Source organism: Coptis chinensis, chromosome 8, assembly GCF_015680905.1.
Source record: "Coptis chinensis isolate HL-2020 chromosome 8, ASM1568090v1, whole genome shotgun sequence".
Lineage (NCBI taxonomy): Eukaryota > Viridiplantae > Streptophyta > Magnoliopsida > Ranunculales > Ranunculaceae > Coptis > Coptis chinensis.
The window spans coordinates 777,625-798,712 of NC_141463.1; the positions used below are offsets into that span (position 1 = coordinate 777,625).

Consider the following 21,088-nt stretch of genomic DNA (forward strand, 5'->3'; position numbering starts at 1 on the left):
TGTTTGAATTTGCTTTTCAGGTGTATATATATCATAGGTCTAAATTTGTATTGTTCTCTTTGAAATCTCTGTTGCAGGGGTAGGAGTCTAATTATGGAATGTGGAGTGGTAGCTTCCTCGAAACATTACTCAATAAGGTACACATCTCATTTGTTGTTTGCACATGCTTTTCAAGTAATTTGGCTGTATGATAACTAATACATGATATTTTAACTATATGCTATGTGCCTATGCATAGTATTTTTATAAGTGCATTACTGAACGCCTCACATAAACTTATTGAATTAAAATGCATTCCAATGTTGAGCTAATTCAAAATCATATAACAAACATTTTAAATCATAAGAATGTGTTTAATTTTACTACTAACTCACCTAATATATGGCATAAGAATAGGATCTATTTAAAGTGTAGGTTTAATATTATTTTTGGGAACTACTAATATATATTTCGGGACATTAAGTTAGGTGGTCAGCGTAAGTCGTAGCATGTTATTTCTTAGTAGAGTTATTTGTGGAACACTTTCTTTGTGAATAGACTCCTTAAATAGTTATATGGTCATATACCCCTATCAAACCTTAATCATGAATTAAATACCATAAATGCTTATTACTAATGACAGAGCTATGGTACGTGGATGACATTTCTCTTGAAAATAACCTTCTATACCTTCTTGGGACGGATACATCTAAGAAAATAGAGTGGCCTTCTATGGTGTATGACGACACAGTTAATATATGTTAGATGTAAATACGAGCAATGAAGTAGAAGACGCTAAACATATAGATTATGTGAAATCAGAACTCTATTATGAAAAATCTTATGTTGCACAAGTTATTAGTGTGTGGTGTGTGTTCGTAACCTTCTACTAATTGGTGGAAATTTATAAAATCAAATCTAATATTAGCCATTAAAAGTAGAATTCATAGTAAAAGTAGAATTTGTATTCAAAAGTTGCATGTCACATTCTTGCTCAAACGGTCATGTATCACCCAATTTAAGGGGGCCACACGAAATTTAGATTTATTGGCTTGAGAAATATCAACTATGCTACTATGGAGACACAGTGAGCAATGCAACGTATCCATACAACATATATCAACTTTGTCAATGAAGACTTGATCGAAGGTTGCAATGCTACGCTATCACAAATTATTCAATACGGGACTTGCAAGTCTAGCTAGTAGCAATACAAGTAATGTTGCTCAAGTTTGTGCCCTAATTAACACAATGACATAATAATAATTAAATTGTGCCAGTCCCTTTAATATAATTGTGTCTTGGTATGTAATGTTGAACATGAGCTTAAATTTCCTATTTATTGATCATCAATATATATCTGTAAATTATATATGAACTGGGGTTTCGTTTGATTTTACTGGAAGAATCTAATCGTCAGATCGTACAAAATTTGGATACTATGGTTTGTGGTTTGATCACATTGCTTTTTGGAGTTTATTAGATTATATCGAACTACTATGGTGATTTTATCTGTCTTAAGTTCTTGGTATGATGGATAGTCTTATATTAGTTTTTGTTTTCCTTTTTCTTTTATTGTTTTATTCTATGTCGTGTCAAGTGAATGTGTACATGTACTTTGGCAATGGTTTCAGTACTTTATAATGCACTTGCATCTGCTCCACAATTTTGCACTTGGGCATCTTGGTCCATACTCCAGAAGCCGGATTCAGCTCCATGCTATGAGACCAAGACAAATTCATCTCCTTATACCTAGACGGTCTTATTTGTCTTTAGCAAGATCAATGTTGCAAAAGGATTTCAACGTGTTTTTGGTTATCATTAGTTAACAAGATGGCATTCAATTGTTAGACCTTACAAAAAAAAATCCTAAAATAGAAACAATGGACATTCTCTACGATTATAATTTTAAATTCTCTTCATATATAACATATATGTAGAGGGGTCTGAGCATAGTGGCGTTTGATCATAACATAGACTCTGATCTTTCTTCAGTTTACATATATGCTATAATTGAAGAGTCATTTGATTAAACATATCACTTTGCATCAAAGATCCCCTTTCTCCTGCATAAATCACTGCACAACTGAACCCGGACACTGCATTTGACAAGAGTCTGAAACCCAAGCGTTTTTCTTTGAGTAAAACCTACATTTATTAGAAGCCACGCACTGAGATTGACCTGGAACGAATTTTATGATGTTTAATGCTTTTCAATAGACATTGTATGAATCTCCATTTTCCCATTTGTATGTCATAAAATTTCTTCACCAAAACATTCTACTCACGTTAACTATGGAATTGAATCATCTCTTCTGAACATTATTTATGATGTAGTAAGGTCATTGACAGGAACGAAGATGGGCGGAGCATTAGGGAACATCATCTTGATAATGAGAGACTTTTAGCGTGTTATCACATGAAAAAATAATACATAAGTTGATAATGGGATTTCAACTACATGGATTTCAAACTTATCATTGCTTTAAGGATGCTGAGAAAGATGGCATAAGGGACAGTGTGTTTGGCGGTCTCAGACTGCTTCTACCAAGTGTTGCCTCATAAGTTTAGTACTAATTTAGAACTACATTACATTACATTATATTTCATGTGTTGATTTATGTATGATATAAACATGGGAACTACTTGGGGTATCATTGCTTCTATATTACTTGAAAAAATAAATGTGATGCTTCTTTACAATTGAGTGTATATTCTTCCAGCAAACTCCCCAAGTAGGTATTATTTTCCAAGAAAAAATGCAAATAAACTTTAGATTGAGAAGTATTTAGCCTACTCAGATTGATGCTCAATCTACAAATGCAAACAGATGGAAAGTACAGAGAATAATGAATAACCAAATCATGGTCAGCTTCACACTAGCTGTGAAACTTACTAAACCAACAACGTTTTGGTAATTTGTGAACTTAGATTGATCAAGAGTACATATCAAAACTATCGTGTTATATATCTTTCAAATGAATAAGTTGGTAGTGGGAGCTAAGGTTGACAGCAAAAGAGAGCAGCATTTGTTGAGTCGCACTATAAGTTGTCATTGTTCATTTTTTGACTTTTGTTGTTTTGACATAAAAAAACATGTACTATTGAGTTGAGTACTGATGAGACATTAACATGTTGAAATTTTATTTATATTGAAGGAGCATAGTGTGAAATGTTTATCATAGGTGTAAATATGTTGTCCACTATTTTCATCTTCTTTTGAACCATGTACTAAGGTGGAGAGTTGGTGTTACAAGTTTTGGTTTCAAGTCTTTTGAAACAAACATCACAACAAATAGAAACAACGCATGCAATTGGTTGCTTCTCAATTAGTCAGTGCATGCATTGATGTTTTCATAACTAACTTAGCCCCGACAAAGAAAAAAAGATGGTATTATTATTAAGCCAAATTCAACCTAAATACATAAAAACTATTCGAACAATATACACTTTTTAAAATTATTTACAGATTTTGATTTATATGTTGAATTATTTACTTAAATTACTTAAAGCCAGTTGTTAAGTATACTAATGGGCTTAAAAATTAAGCCAACCTTTATCATAAAACCCATAAAAAATGGACATCTTAATAATAATACACTATAAGGCCCATTGATATAAAAATAGAGCCTTTTAGCCTCATCAATTATTGGCGCTGCTACTAAGTTTCAATATATTTTGGAAGTAAGATTTTTTATACATACTAATTCATAAACTTTTATTATCAAACATTACCAATAATTAAAAAAATTATATCAAAACGGTCCCCGTTCATTGAACGGGTCCAAAATCTAGTTACATACATATACCACATGCATATCTAAGTTTCTTCCTTTTTTTCCTCCCTGTTGTAGGACCCGCTGCACGTAATGTACACAGTCGACAACAAATTAGTATAATAACTTAATTAATAAGCACTCTATGCACGTGATGCATATCATATCATCCTCACAATTGCATCCAATCGAAAATTCCTAGCCTTACATTACTTTGATTTGACTTTCATATTATTAAGAGTTTCTGGTGGAATTAATTTTCAGTGAGGATGATCTTACCATCACGAAAGATATGTTGTGGCGGTTGGATTTACCAATGTGATTAGTATGGGGGGTCTAACAAGACAGAGTAAGAATAGACTCAGGCAGTAACAATAGTAAGTAGATAGACCGACTGACTCTAAAATAACAAGTTAAATGAACGTCTTCCATATGTTTTTTAAAGATCGAATAATAACAATGATATACAAACTAATCATTAATAAAAGATTTACCATTTGTAGCATCCAGATTCGAAAACATTTAACTTGTACTTCTTGGTTGAATGTTTTGAATGTGAAGAAAATGACTGAATTTTGATGGTATAATGAGCTAGTGGAGTGTCTCTAATTGATCTTGCCATATTTGCAGGAAAAGAAAAAAAAACATTCTTACACGAAATAAATATATGCTATGACCATCATATTATTTTCTTCTTTTTTTTCTTGCTCACTTCAGTTGTTGATCATCACTATGTCCCATCAATAGCCGTTAGTCATTAAATTGATACAATCTCGACGTATTGTATGTCATCGAGTTAACTGTAGTAGCCATATTCATAGATGGATCATATAGGTATTTGAAGCTTTAATATTATAGTGAGTATACTTCAAAAGAGTTATATTAAGAGTTGAGGTTCATCCTAAATTGTTTGGAGTTGAGTGAGGGAGATATGAAGAAGAAAGGTAGACTCTTGTAGGATTAGAATGGTTCTATGCTAATGAAGTTGAGACCTTTGATTGTTTGATTGAAATGACTTGAAAACATGAAAAGAAGATTGATTAAAACATTGAAATGAAAGCAACAAACAAGATTGAAGATGAAAACAAAAAACAAGTAACAAAGTTGATTGAAATAAAGAAAAGGAAATAACAAGTTGATTGAAATAAATTAAAACAACAAGAAATTAAAAACATGAATTGAAAAACAAGACAAGAAAAATAAACAAACCAAATGGTTTGGATCCTAAGACAATGGATGAGTTCTCTTTCCCTTGCTTTTTGTTTATATACCCATACTTTTGCCATTTATAGATTTGCCCTTCTCCATTACAAACTAGACACCTCACCCTTTCACTTTTGCTTTTTGGTGCCTTTTTAACCTAGGTAGGGTTAGGGATAAGCCTTCATAATTTGATATAAGGGCCTCCATCATTGGTCTTCTGATTTTAGGACTTTGACTGTTGACTGTTGACTTTGACCATTGACTTTGACTTTTTCAGTACTTTTCCATAACAGCTACTGGTCTTCATAATAAGTGTGATTAAAGCTCCTTTTGGTGCTAAGAAGCTGCGTTTATGATAAGTGGTCTGAAATACTCATTAACCTGAAGAAGGAAGTAAAAGCTATGAGTTGTCTTTTCGTTAAGCGTAAGAGGGACTGTAATGCAGCAATATACGGGTAATAAAATGCATATTTGGGAAAAGACAACTCATAGCTTGTTCTTTGTATATAGCATCTTGCTTGTCCTCAAGCAAAGATAAGAGAAAAAACTAAGATCACAAATTAGTAATTTATTATCAATTATACTAATCTCGTTTCGCAGAGTGCGATTGCATTGACCATATGTAACAAGGCCTTAAACCACTAGGAATTCCCTAGTGGATGAGCTTTAAGCCTCGTGAGAGTTTTCCAGTGAAGGTACTCACAAACTTCTTCTATTTAGTACAAAGGGTCTTGTTTCCTTATTTATTCTCAGAAGTTCATACATCTCATTAGCGAGGAATAAGGACAAGCTCCTTTGAACTTAGACTAACATATGTTCAGTAATTTAAGCATCTAAAGATAATTGTACAAAACATGAGCAATGAAATGCAAAAGTAGAGTTGTTTCCGAGGCTTTTGGAGAGTTTCCTTAAGGTAGGTTCTCACAGGGGTGTGTTGCAATCACAACTCTCTGATAGATTCACTCAAGGTTCATTCTCTCAAGTGCAGCGGGCACTTACATTCCTTTCAACTCAAATGACGTCCAAAGGAACTGGGGTCGATTGATCACGCTTGCCACTTACTATTACACCATCATATTCCTAATCGAGCTAGAGGTCTTTCATTAGGAGTTACGGGGCTAGGATGATGGTTTAGAAAGAAAAAGAAAGGGAAAAACAAAATCTGATAAGTCGATAAACTAGGTTTTCAAGATACTTGTAACCAGAGAAGAACCTCGTTTTGTTCTTTTGCTTCCGAATTGTGATACATTCTTTTAGCCTTTTGGCTTTGTGACTCCATATGGTTTTGAATTTTGGGAGTTCTAACTTTGCTTTTGATTCTTTTTGTTTTTGATATCGTCTCTTTTTTATTTTAAACTTTTGGGAGATTTAATTTTTTTGTGACTCCTTTGGATTTTTGGAGTTTTGGTTTTGGATGGGTCTTTCTTTTCTTTTCTTTCTTTTCTTTTTCTTTTTTTTTTAAGCAAATAACTGTTCTGTTTTTGTACAAGGTCTTCTCTTCTCTTTTTTTGATATCCATCTAGTTTTCAACTCATCAGCTCGGTAAGCCTTTTATTATGTGTTGCGATAGGTTAGGAATTATTGCTGAAGAATAAAAAAGCTTTTAGAAAAGGTGAAGGCTCAAAAGGGGTAACTAGATGAAAACTATCTTTTTGAATTTTTAACGTTTATTTGGCTATATCGATCCAAAAAGGGCCTAAATTTCCTTATAAGATATGGCGTGGTGATCAAGCAGGTAGACATGTGGCCTTTCTATCTGGACATCCTTTGTGTCATCACTCAATAATCATTTAAATGAGGCTTTTGACTAGATTCTCACAGGATATTGAACTTAATTGTTCTAACCTTGGCTTTGGAAACTCACTGCTATATACAAACAAATACTAATGCATGCCATTCATGAAAAGATTAAGAAACTATTGTATGTATATTATTCTAAGTACGAAGAACAAGTCCTTACTCTATTGCTATAATGAGACTTCTAAACTTTTTATTCATCATAGAAAAAGGAAACAAGACGTTTTAATACTAAACGGAAAAATATTTTTGGTCTTTTTCGATTTTTTTTTTTAGAAAAGAAGAAATATACTATTATATACTATATAGAAAATGCCTAGTTTTTGCAAAATGTTACTATACTAACTCTATGATAGAACTATGTTTGTCCTCAAAGTATGAAGAGATAAGAAAAGAGATTATCATAGAACATGAGCAAAAATGGCGATACACCTGTATTCTGTTCTTCATGATGAAAATACGCCACCCCGAAATAAGTTTGGGGCGTGGGTTGTTTGATATAGAACGATAAATACATGGTTTATTATACTAAGGATATTTATTATAATATAAAATCTTTTTGGGTTTTTATATTTTTGAAAACATATGTGAAATGCATTAAATCTAACATGCATTCATGATTATTATTACACCACGAAACGTAAAGTATGTAAACAACTATCTATACATACACATATGAAATGTATGTGTGTGTGTTTTAAGAATAATTGTTTTTTCTCAATCTAAAGGTATCTCTAACCATATAGAGGTTTTAACAAGAAGATAGAATTATACGTTGATCTGGTATCATTTTGGTTACTCCAGGGCGTATAGTTTTCAATTTTATATCCTCTAGTTTTTGAAAACTATGGAGAGATGTTTTAAGATACTCTACTCAAAAGCCGTGATTTCTAAATATGAATTTTGAAAATAAACCATAACAGGTGATCTTAGGCAACTTTCGTATCGGCTTTTTATTGAACCCAATCCAGTTAGACTGTGGCTTCAGGTATGTGCGTGTTGGGAGATTTACTGCGCAAGATGTAATAGGAAGGTTTATCTTATTAGACACTAGTGGATGGTGGAACTAGGTCTCTTTGGTGGATTTTGGTGGTTTTGGTTAAAATGGGATAGAACCAATGCATGCTCTATTCTGATTATTGTAGGTACCTTGTCCTTGTCTAAATGTATTTGATGGCTGACGAACCCTGGAGGTGGTTGGGTTTGTGGCTTTGGGTATTGCCTCCATGGTGCATTTGGTATATTGAAAACACAGACTTCTTGATGGTATGTTGGTGCGCAAGGGACAATTTGTATCTATGTGGGTTAAGCTGAGACAGAAAGTGCATGGTGATATGGGCGACCCTTAGTAACACATAACTGATCCTCAAACTACCCTTAAAAGAATGGAGATTGCGTACTTCTAAGGGTTGGTCTATATGAAATCCATTGCCCGTTTTGTTTTTATTTTTGAAAAATCACATGACTATTGATGTATCGAGAACCTTTTATTATGAGAACGGAGAAAAACAACTATTTTGAAAAAGAAATGTAAAATAAAAAATGAAAATTGTATACTCGCTCCATAGGATTACACATACTCAAACAATGAGTAAAAAGTGTTTTACAAAGAATATGCGAGATATACGTGGACTAAGGTTCCAGCACTTACAACCACACACTCTAAGTGGAGTGGTCTGGTTACCTTAAGGATGCACTCCCATGGAATGCATCGAGAAAACACGATGTGTCTTTTATAGTCAAGACTATATGTGGGGTTGTTTTAAGTCAGATTCCCCAAGACTATGCATATGATGGATAATATGATGTTAACTATATACTAATAGCCTAAACAGTTGGGGATCTTTATAGAAAAACATGTAAAAGCATACACCCCCAAACAGAATGAAATGATGCATTTGGAGTGTAAGATGTAAAATAATAAGAGAAAGTTTATGCAACCTATCATGGAACTTATACAATAACCCGTCATGTTTGAATTGTCCAAAAGAGTGTGAGGTTGGTGGTGGATGTTCTTCAGGAAGCTCAGATGATGCGAAATATGACATACTAGGCTTTTGAACCACTTGAATGATGGGTTCATCATCTCATGCTTTCAAGAACTCCAAGAACTCTTCATCTAGCTTGGGTGTATCTACAAAATCAGGGTCAATGTCAACATCTTTAAGAAAATCATCGATTTTGTCCATCGTTAAGTCTACAATGACCATGCTAGATTGGGATCCACATTCCACCATAGATTTTGTTTCCTCTTTTTCTGGCACTTCAATCAAAGCGGGGTTCTCATCAACTGGAATGATCAGCTCGTAAGTATGTAGGTCGGGCAAAGTCTCCTTACTGGGAAGGTTGAGAAAATTATGAAGGAGATCAAAGGCAATTGGCTTAAGTGCGAATTTGAGGTTTCTTTGAAATGGTTTCGTGGTACTGTCCTCAGAAATTGGTGGATTTTTTATGAATAGAGGTTAGATTTCAAGAGGTGTTAAATTGGGATGGTGATGGTTGGATGGTGGTTCTTCACATGATCTTGAAAACTCAGAGAATTCTTCATCTAGTTTTGGCGTTTCCGTAAGATTGTGGTTCATATCTAAAATAGTAAGGATGTCACAAATTTGTTCCATTGATAAGTCTTGAATGACCAAACTACATTGAAATCTACTTTCCACCATAGATTTTATTCCCTCTTTTCCAAGCACTTCATTTTCTTTGACCTCTCTGCCTAGATCTTCATAAATTTTCTCAATGCCATTGTCCAACTATGTTAAGTCCAATACATGCTCTTGAGTTTCATCTGCCGGAGTTGACTATTCACTGAAAAAAACAAAACCAAAAACCCTGGGCCTAAAATTACAACACTAGAGATTCTCGGCTAATCTATTGTCTCTCTTCTATATAATCTTCTTCACATCAGGTTTGTTCCTTCTATTTGTCCTTTTTACCATTGTCCATATAGTTTTCACTGTCTTTATTTCTTTGGTTGGTTAAAATTTTTGTAGTAATTTCTTTATTTTTTTGGTTATGTTTCTGCAATTTGTTAAGGTGAATAATTTTTCCAGACACTCTTTGTGCTAATTAAATAGTTCAACACTACCCTACTTATTCAAATTTTTTCCGCTTCGTTGTGTTTTTTAATTTCTTGCTCATCCAATATTATTCTGTTGATCGCTTCTTGCTTTCTTTCTAAGAGATGAAACAATTTCAATAAAGTTGGCTGAATTCTTATCAAATCAAAATGGTATCTAACATTATTCAAAGTTATTATCAGTAGAATTGTTCAACACTTCAACTCATTTTGGTATATGAAGAGATTTATGTTTTTCAAACCTTTTGATATAATGTGATTTTCTTATATAATTCGAGTATCAATTACACTATTTTTGTTGACTTATATACTTTGGCTCTATGTTGTATAATATCCTTAGAAAATAATAAGCCTCCCATAACCAGTGCACTCAAGAAAGAGTCCCTCAAAATCCCTAAAAGTTCCATATTTAGTATTAATCTCTTCACTTTTTTTGCCTTTTTTCCTGTTTCAACTTTCAATTGCTAAATCTCTAGAGTTATATATTTTTTCTTTTGTGCAAACAAATGGCTGCTTTGTTTGTTTGTGCAACTCAATGAAGATTCGTGCTCCTTATCGCATAATAGTTATTATATGCATTATTAGAAATTATTAGATGACATGATTTATACCTTTCAAATTTCCACTTTTCTTTGTGCGTCTATATATGTCTTTATACCTATGTATCAAAGTAGTATGGCTACCCAGAATTAGCATTCTAATGTGTTCTTCCTATTTTTCTGTGATAGGTTACTCACGCGACTCAAGATCTCAGAAATTTTTTCACTTTCTAAAGTTTATGTAAGTGTTTTTTTATCCCATGCACTTATGTAAATGGTAGTATTTAGTAACTATAGTGGATGCACATCTACATACTACTACTTTCCTCTCGGTTTATGGCTAATTTTTAGTGAAGGCAAACTTTGGAAACAACTTGAATTTACTATCAACGAATGGTCTCATAGATTCATGACTAATAGGTTAAGTTATTGAATTAGGTTAAGGTCAGACAACGTTAAATTGCCATTCATAGTATATGGGTCCATATAACTTTAAAAGCAGACATTGTAACTGAAACACAAGCTAGGCCAACAAAAGTATACTTAGGATTAGTTGGGGGATAAGTCATAAGACCGACATCAAATGTATTATCTACTAATATTGGTAGATGAATTATTTCCAAAGTGATAGGATTGAATAGATAACATTGTGTATCTAATTGTGAAGTGCCTTTATCGAAACCTCGCTAGAAGAGGCATATCTATACGAAGAAAATCTTGACACATATGAAGCATATCTATTTACAGTAAGAACAATCCCATACTATCCAATTTAGCATGATTATCTAACTACCCGTTTGTGTTAAGAGATAAATAGATACGGTTTACACCACTACTTATTGAAAAGAGGCCATTTTAGAGATAAATTTGACCTAAACTAAACCGCCTCACTAGAAAATTCAGGTGGGTCTTACCACGACTATGAACTAAACTTTCACTATTTTTTTTTTCCACTAATCACTTTCACTATTAAGTATTAACTTTAGCTATACGCCTATTATGTGAATCTAATTATCCGTTTGAATCCTTTTAATACATGATGACACGCCTCCTCAAATCTAATGCGGGATTGCACAAAACTAATTGTAGAAGCAGTCAAGACTAAGGCCAAGCATTATACATCCTACCTCACAGAGCTTTGTGAGAAGGTAAGTTGATTACCTTTGTTTACTTTTAGTTTTCATTTAGTTTGTAACAATTCAATTAGGTATGTAGAAGGGAGTAAGCAGTAAGGGACAACATAACATAAAACTATGACTCTCAGTATATGGAAGTCAAGGGTTGGTTGTCGACTGTTATCTACTATATTAATCCTTTATGGAATTTTCATGCACTTATTGGAGTTCAACGAAGAATAGAGTTAGCTTTTGAGGTCATTGGAGTACGTACGTGATAATGAGACCTCCCATAAACCCCCTGAACTAGATATTTATTTTGATAAAAAAATGTACGAAAGCTTTTATAAGGGAGTTATGTTAACTCTTCTCCGACTCACATGTCATACCCTCCGCATAGTCCCATCAAGTATGCCAACATGTTTGTTAAAAACTCAGAGTGTGATAGCTTAGTTTAGTATTATCATTTTCTAAAGCTTTTAAATGAATGCTTTGAGTTTCAATATAAAATCAGTATATATGTGTTTGTTCTCTAATAATTACGTTAACACTATAGTCTGTAAACTTGAACAACTTCGTCTGCCTTTGATCTCTCCTCCACTTTGGTTAAACACTTTTGGACTTTCAGACAAGACCACAATTTGGCGTGGGTGTGATGTTGAGATCTTTTAAAAAGTTCGGATTGAGCTGTCCAGTCACTCTTGCAGCAAAGATGGTGTACCAGCCAAGACCTCTACTCCAGTTTTAGGTAATTTACTGGGATTTTTATGTTGGTGTTAGTGGAGTGACTTTGCCCAGCCATATTATATTGGGTATATAGATTTTTGGATTTTAAGCCGACACTTGGATATTAAGACTTAACACTTGCTTGCAGGTGTGCTGACAATTGCAGGTGTGAAATCCAATGGGCTATGAACACCGAATCTGTATTGAATTACGACCAAATAATGATATATATCCTGAGGTATGTACCGTTAATCCACTAGAATTAAATTTAAAATTATGAAGATCAAATTAATCCACTAGAATCCATTGTTCTGTGTGTTTATATAATTGTATAATTTTATTGTCATTGCTTGGTATTTCACTGCCTTTATTGGTACACCTCTACATTGAAATCTGCAAGGATGAGCATATTTATTAGCACGTGATATAGATGAGACTCTTAGATGCTATATATCCAGGTTATAAATAATGAAGTTAATTTATGGAAGATGGAAATGAATGGAGTATGATGCCATGCTCAGACTATTACAATTTAATTTGGAAGAAAATATGACTTTTTTTTACAACTAATTTTAACAAGTCCAGCCTACTTTCACTTTTGGTACTTATAAGTAGCAAAAAAAAAAAAAAAAAAAAAGGTCTACCACTTATAAATAACTGAAAAACAAACACCCAAAGAATACGTAGTAAGCACTTGCAAAAAGCAAAAAACAAACACCTCCTTAGTTTGGTTTTACAGTAATTACTACTATTACGTTTAGAGCACTATTATGTTAGGGTCTCAGATAATCTTGAGCCTAACAATTGATGTAATTTCCTACAACCTTTTGTGTAGTGAGATATTCCCTTTCTATGTGTATTTCAGTGTATTGTGTAATAGCAATGGAATTTGGTTTTCCAGATGTAAATGAAGTTCAAAATCTCTACCATAAATTTGTTTAGGCTTCAAATGATCTTTTATTTAAACCAGGGCCAACTTGACCTATACGTCTAGTAACATTTATGTTTCTACATTCTTATTATGTTTGACCATATTCAGTATAAACTTAGAGATTTAACAATTTTAAATTATGATTGTATTTGTTTTAAGATGTTATGGAGTATATTGAAGAAATAAAGCCAAAATATGGTAAAATGAGTTTAATGGGATTGCATGGAATGAGAAGACCAGCTAGGCATAGCTTAAGGTTTTCTTTTTTTTCCCCAGATAATAATAGCTTAAGATTGCCTAAGGCCTCAGACTGAGTTCTTTATATTAAATTCACAATCCACATAGATGTTATAGGTACTGCCATTGTTTGTATATATTTAATTTTGTTATGAACTACTTATTATTTATATTTGTTTCTTTGGTGAAGGCATTGGACAACTTGAAAACCTCTACCATCTTACTTTATATTTGTTATATGTTTTTCAAAGCTACTATGCCATAGTGTATGACAATGGTTGAAATCCTTATTTATTTGAAGTATTGACTTACTAAAAATGTATTTACTATAATTCTTTTGTTGAATTCTAGGTTTGAAGGTTGAAGATATATTGATTTCCTGGATGTTAGCTCACTACACAAAGGCTCAAAGGTGACAATTGTGTAATGATAAGGTAATTATTTTTTGCCAGTAACTGTATGTAGTTTTACGTGCATTTTTTTTTTTTTTTGGATTAGTGTAATTCTTTTTCGGTGTTGTTTATCAGCTTGACTGTTATATGATATACCAGTGGGCACTCCCCGTGCGTGGTTTGAAGCAATTCTTAAGATCCTCTACCCTATTCTTTGGGGTCTAATGACTCTCAAGTAAAGTTCTTTCTATTCTTATCCACATCTCAAAAGAACTCTGCAAGTTGCCATCTTTACATTCTATTAGGCACATATAACTTTTACATTGGGTTGGCAATGAAAATGGATTAGTTTGCTAATTGCTTGGATTTGGAATTAGGAAAATTGTTTATTGGACTCCTAATATGATCTACCTTCCAAGGAGATTTTGGGCATGTCTCCAATCCCTCCATAGCCATTGGTTCTACCTAAACACGGGGATTATTGTAATAATACTACTATCATAGTATTACTTCTTTTTGTTTTTTGACGACTTAAAGTTTTGTTAAATGGCTCCCTTAGACGGTAAAAATACATATAAGTTCACTGTGAAAGGGTGATGTTCACTCATCTATCTCTCTAGCATGCATTCTTTCAAACGCTAGATAACATTAATTCCTGCATAACATCTCATTTTTACTTTATTTTGGCCTACAAATTTCCTTAATTTTGTATACCAAGTATCCATAGCGTAGAAGTCAAAGTTGAAATCCCCCTAACATAATTTGTTTACCATTCAAAATTCTAACATCAATACACCAGATATCTATTGGTCGTGGAAATCCAAAGTATTTGTTGTCATTTTCACAGTAATTAATCATACGTTAAGACAAATTTTTGAATTTGATTGTTCATTTTCAAATTAACAATACAATGTTTGGTTTTATTGCGAGGAATTGATCAGGTTTTCTTGCTGGCTTTGCCGAATTCAAGTTTGATTTGGTGAGAGATAAAGAAGGTGAAATGGCAATACAAATTTATGCAGGTATATGGTATTGGCTTCATTTTGTGTTTTGTGAGGTTGTTCATGTTATTATTCATATCAAGCTTTCACAATTTTTTATTCTTTGCATTTTAGGCAAATATGAGTACAAAGAGTAAAATAGAAAGAGTCAGTTTTACCTAGTATGAGTACAGGGAACCTTTTTTAAAAGAAAAAAAAAATCTACAAGCTTTTGCTGAAACTGATTGCAAGAGATGTGAGATATTTATCATTCATCACTGTCTCTTACTAGAAAGTATTCCAAGAGGATGTGACTTTTGTTAAAGGGCATTTGTTTTTCAATAATGGTGGGGGAAGAAAGTACCAAAACTGTATCCCAAGTAATTGGTTTGAAAGTACTTTTAGTTTTATATATATGTAAGGGTTCGGTGGTATCTTTGTAATCTCTTGATTTTTACTTTCATGGCTTTTTAAGTGTTCTTGATTTCGACTTTAAGTGATGTTGATTCGGCTATAAACATAGCGACGTCTCCCGTATATTGCTTTGTATAATGAGTCCATCTATTTGGTATTAAGTCATCTCACTTCTTTTTTTAAATGTGAGTTGTTCACTAATTAGCAGTCACTAAGTCTATGTTTCTTAGATGAATTGATTTGGGGATCACCGCTGCAAATCCTTATCCAATTAGGTGTAAAAGGGTATTGATTTTAGTTGACGAACCACTTTAGTCAAAGTACTGCTACTCTCTCTTGATTTCGATCATCCTGATGCAGGTCAGCCTACATTATTATATCATCTTAAACAAATTTTTTGGGCACTATTAATCTTGATATATTTAGCACTTCTTTGTTTTAAGTGTTTGGTGTAGTGATATGAGGGTTATGGAGGCCTTAAGTCACCGCCACTCTCATTTGAGGTTACGAGTTATGTTTGTCGTGTCTTATTAAGGGTTTAGGAAATGGTTGAAATGCATAACTCATAGGAAATAAGAAACGGTTACCATACACGTTTCTTACAAGATGTTGGTTACTTAGTTTAAATAAGAAATGGTTTCATGATAAGAGAAAATTGTTCAATTTATATTGTTTTGGTTTGTTGTCATGAATTAAAAGTGGGTGGTGCCTTTGTTTTAAGTTTGTTATCTTGCATATTATGCTTCCGAAAGTGTCTTAAAAGTGGATCTTTAGTTCAATGGAAGAGCACTTGAGTGTGTAAATACATCTCTTGAGATGGTGGTTCAAATCCACCAAGGTCCTATCCATAATTAATCCCTTTTTTATTTATTTCAGTAAGCCAAAGACTACATAAATTAGTACAAGCCAACTCCTCCACAATACAACCGGTTGTTCAGCCAACTTGATTGACTTTTCCTATGATAGTTTTACATTTGTAAGTTTGATTAAGCACTAGACACGACAAATTATTGAAGCAAGTTATTGTTTCTGGTATGAGTTATTATCTAAGGTGGACACCTTACACTTGGAGTGGACGCCTGAACTTGAATTTAAGAATACACAATTGTCGACTAAAACAAAGATGTTAAGGATAGTTATGTTTTCATACATTTAAAAAAAAAAAACCCCCATGTCTCATCCCTATTTAACAGGCTATCTTTATATCCACTAATGTGCAATTAATATTTCTATTAGGCTGCTAAGATGATTTTTATTTTGCAACTTATTATTTTAATGTATTAGTTTCTAACAACAATTTTTGTACCAAATGGAGGTGCATACCCGTTTTTATATTGCTAAAGAGCAGAAATCAATACTCAATATAGCTACAATCACAAATTAGGATAATAGACCTTACCGTTTTTGCCCAAACAAAGAGGACTTTTGGTTAGTCTCTGCATAAAAGATACTCATGGAATTGTGAAAGAAAGTGCTAATGAGGCACTCTCTTTTGCTTACATTTCCATATGTGAGTTCATTTTGCCATTCTTTTGTTTTAAAGTTTCGTTTAGGAAATATGGATGGTGCAAACTGTAAGGATAAGAGGATCTCTACTATTTGCAAGAAGAAACAATGAATATATAGAGTTTGAAGATTTTGTTAGATGTCTTATATCTCTTGGATATGATAATACTAGATCATATGAAGGACTTAAGAATACATTTGAAGGACGTGGTAAGTTGTAAAATGGATACGCTATGAAGTGAAATGATGAAGGACAAAAGATGACATTTGGAAATAATATTGCTTACACTTTAATTGATTGGGAATATCAGTAGAGACTCTTGAAGGAACCAATTTCATATACAATTGTAGCCATGTAACCAAATGAGCTCGGAGGAATCACATTAGTTGCATATTCCCCCATTTGAGCTACCTTAGTTTTTAATTTATTTGGTAAGCCCCTTCCCCACCCCCAATTGAGCTACCCTAATGTTTTTATCTTTGCCATGTTCTTAGCAAAAAAATTTGGTATCTTATATAATAGAGTTGAATGATTGTTTTACTAATTTGCTATATGTTTTTTGTTTGCAAATATAATTATTTTGGTTACCCAATTATATTCATCATTGCTTTTTTCTTTCTTTTTAAATTTTTTGTCATGTTTATATATTTAGATTATTTTTGGAATACAGGTCAAAGGGATGGATGTCGTTGATGACTTGATGTTGTTAACGAGTTCTCCTGAAGAGTCACACTGATTCGTAGGCATGAATTTTAAAAGCTTAGAACCAGTCAAGATGATTTTATTTTTTTTTTATTTATTTATTTTTTTTTAAACAATCCTTCATTAGAGTTTACTTAAATACAAGTATTATGTACTTGGACTCATATGAAGAACCAATATGATTTCATAAATTTAGGGTTGATTTCTAATTTTGTATAAAGAACCAATATGAGGGACTCATAAATTTAGGGTTGAGAATGTTATATAATAAGTATTGTGCTAATTATTATTGACGGTAGATTTCATAAGGCAAGGTCACTCCTTTTGACTAAAACGTATACACACCTACACCGGCACCGGCACTCTCAGTTTTTCCCTAATTTGCATTTTAATTCAAAAACCAGAACCTGTTCAAGTTTTTTTTTTCTTCAAAATTGATGTACTTAAATTAAATAATAACAGCGTTCAGTGAATTGTTAGGGAAAGAAGATAGGGCTACAAACTGTAGCTGAACTCGAAAAAAAAACAATGAAATAAAGTACAACCCGATAGAATTTGTAAGGTCAAGCATATAAGCAAAGAGAAACTTCTGAGAGTCAGGTGTCTGTAAATGATCCAATTGGCCAAAAAAATCTTTTTGACCAGACCATTCCATTGCGTGAACCCACCTTCCTTGAGTTTCATGCTCATATAGATATACCTAAATGAATTTACTGTATGAGTTTCAATATATTTTGAAACTAATATTTTTGATACATAATAATTAAATTTATAAAAATGGTCTCCGTTCGTTGAACGTGTCCAAAAATCTAGTTTCTATCTAATAGCGGAGTCAGGAAGCAGCAAGAATATACAAGCCAAGCTAGTGGGTATGTCTTCCCCGTCTTTTTTTTTATATCCTTTAATTTGAATATGATCCATCTTTTAATTTTGGCATTTTATTTTGATCTTTGTATGGTAAAATATAATAAGTTTTCTTATGAACTGCCTTCTATCAATGCTTTATTAAATTGTATGAAATCATAACTATTAAGATTATTAAGATGTTTGCTTTTACTTGTATATATTAATCATGATCATCATCTTTATCGAATATGGGTTGTCTTGAGTTAGAATCATGAACCCCATTTTTGTTGGAAATATTCATTGGATTGCTGTTGTGAGAAAAATGAATTTGCACCTGAGCCGATGTCCTTCATTTTTGAGACATTTGACACTATGGATATGTACTTTAAATAGTCAAAATGAAACTCAAAATGGATTTGTATCAGCAAAGGTTAAGTTTTACCAAACTACGTAATTCCTGACAAGCAGTTTCATAACGATGATTTTGTGTTCTTTTTTGTGTCTAATCTCGATTTATTGATCGAAAGACTTGTAACCCCTCAATCGATTGTTGTTGTTTTATTGAGAGTTGAGAGGAATTGAGGTGTTCGAAGTTTGAACAACTAAGATTGTGCGTTTTGTTTGGTGTTCTCTCTAAGGACTTATGGGAAGAAACTCTATTGTCTGTCACCCAAACCGTACACTATCTGTGGTGCTCCATTTGTTGAGTCTTTGAAGGTAAGGGCAATAAGAGGTTGCAACAACTTACTCCTTAATGTAGTCGGCCCAACACAAAATATGTTTGTTAGAGTAATGGCAAACTTGCAATAATTTTTTATTTTAGTCAGCCCAACACAAAATGGAAGGTGCCAATAACGAGTACCATAAATAACCGAATCCAGGTTGAAATGACTTGTTGGACATATCATTATTGCCCAACAAGGTTGAAATGATTTGTTGGAAATCCTTCTTTGCACTTGATTTTTTGCTTATATTTCGGAAAAAAAGAATTTCGACCATGAAATTTGTCAACTATAAAAGAAGAGTTTGAGTTTTAACCTAACTAATTTTTTCTTTGTGAAAAATTAGTGAGAACTTAACATAGAACAAAAAGAGAGATTTGAGTGAGAACATTCTTTGTGAGTGTGAGTGTTGATTCTTAGTGAAGAAGTGAGAGCTCCTCTTTGTAATCCTCTATCTTGTTTCACCTAGTAAATCATTGAACGTGTCGTGTAGATGTAGGCACATTGCCGAACCACAATATATCATCGTCTTGTGTGTGAGTGTTCTTTACATATTCTCTACACTAGTTTATATTTGTTTATGCTTTTGTGGTGATTATGTTGTTGCTTGAGTATTTGTTTGGAACCTTGTCTTGTGTGAAAGATCACTCCTTTGGTGATTGATCTAGTTGTTGTTGTTAGCTTTCGCATTTGTGCACAACAATTGGTATCAGAGCGAGGTTTACGACCTAGGATTTTGAGTTTTGGGTAAAAATCATAATGCTCAAAATTTGTGAAGGCAATGTGTTTAATAAAATTCCCAAGTGATTTTTTCTTGTGAGTTGCTTTGTGTGATTTGTGGAAATGGCTCCCAAGATATCAAATACAAGGTTTGAAGTAGAGAAGTTTAATGGGAAAAACAACTATGGAATTTGGTAAGCCCAAGTTAAGGACATCCTTATCCAACAAGGTTTGCATAAGGCTTTGAAAGGGATTAAAGCTAAGTCGGCGACGATGACCGATGATGATTAGGAAGAGTTCGATCTCTAAGAATGCTCGTCAATCCGGTTGTGTCTTGCGAATGAGGTCATGTATAATGTGATGAGAGAAAATACCGCCGCCGGTATTTGGCTCAAGTTAGAGTCGTTGTATATGACCAAGAGCATAACGAACAAAATATACCTTAAGAAACATCTTTATATGTATATGATGGTGGATGGTTCAACGATGCATGAGCACGTTACTGAGTTCGGTCGACGCCTCTTGGATTATTTGAATGTTGGCATTAAGATGGATGACAAGGATCAAGTGACATGTTTAATATTCTCTTTGCCTGAAAGTTATAAGCATTTAATGACTACCTTTATGAACAGAGAAGATGTTGATCTTGGTGAAGTTCAAAGTGGACTTCTTTCTTATGAGTTGATGAAGAAGACACGAGTAGAGAATAGTATTGATAATGCACAAGGGTTAGTGGCAAGAGGAAGGTCATATGAAAAGGCCTCCACAAGCAATGAGAGGTTTAGGTCCAAGTCAAAGAAGCCGTTGAAACATGTAAAGTGCTACAATTGCAATGAAAAGGGATATTATGCAAATAATTGTCCTCACCTGAAGAAAAGTGACAAGAAAGATGATAAGAAGAAAGGTAAGACTCAAGTTGAGGCAAGTTATGCTTCAGGCTCTGAAGTAGAAGATGTGAGTCTTTGTGTGTTCACACAAGACTATATGGCCGAAAGGTAGATTCTTGACTCTGGGTGTTCTTACCATATGTATTCTAATAGAAAGTGGTTTACTTCTTATAAGAGCATTGATGGCGGTTCTATTTTGATGGGTAATGACTATACTTGTAAGACTGTTAGGATTGGAACTATACGGGTCAAGATGCATGACAGTATTGTGAGGACTCTAAATGATGTGAGACATGTTCCTGAGGTAAAGAAAAACCTTATTTCTCTTGGTACCTTGGATTCACAAGTTTGTGGGAGAAGGTGGAGTCCTAAAGATTGTTAGTGGCTATTTAGTTTTTATGAAGGGCCAAAGACATGAAACTTTATATACTTTGATGGGTAGTATGGTGACAGACAATGTAGCAGTTGGTACATGTAGTGATGATTCCGAGTGCACTAAGGTGTGTCATATATGTTTAGGGCATATGAGTGAATGG

At 33.3% G+C, this 21,088-nt stretch overlaps 1 long non-coding RNA gene across 6 annotated transcripts; it reads left to right on the forward strand.

Annotated features, from left to right (window-relative positions):
* The first annotated feature begins 10,856 nt into the window (after positions 1-10,856).
* Positions 10,857-17,466, forward strand: LOC147479162 (uncharacterized). Of its 6 annotated transcripts, none has more exons than XR_015203824.1 (4): positions 10,857-11,521; positions 12,117-12,452; positions 13,734-13,816; positions 17,346-17,466. It is a non-coding gene; the product is annotated as an uncharacterized LOC147479162 (long non-coding RNA). The 6 variants fall into 6 exon arrangements; XR_015203826.1 differs by having other exon boundaries at positions 12,117-12,236; XR_015203821.1 differs by lacking the exon at positions 10,857-11,521 and having other exon boundaries at positions 11,531-12,452.
* Positions 17,467-21,088: the final 3,622 nt, after the last annotated feature.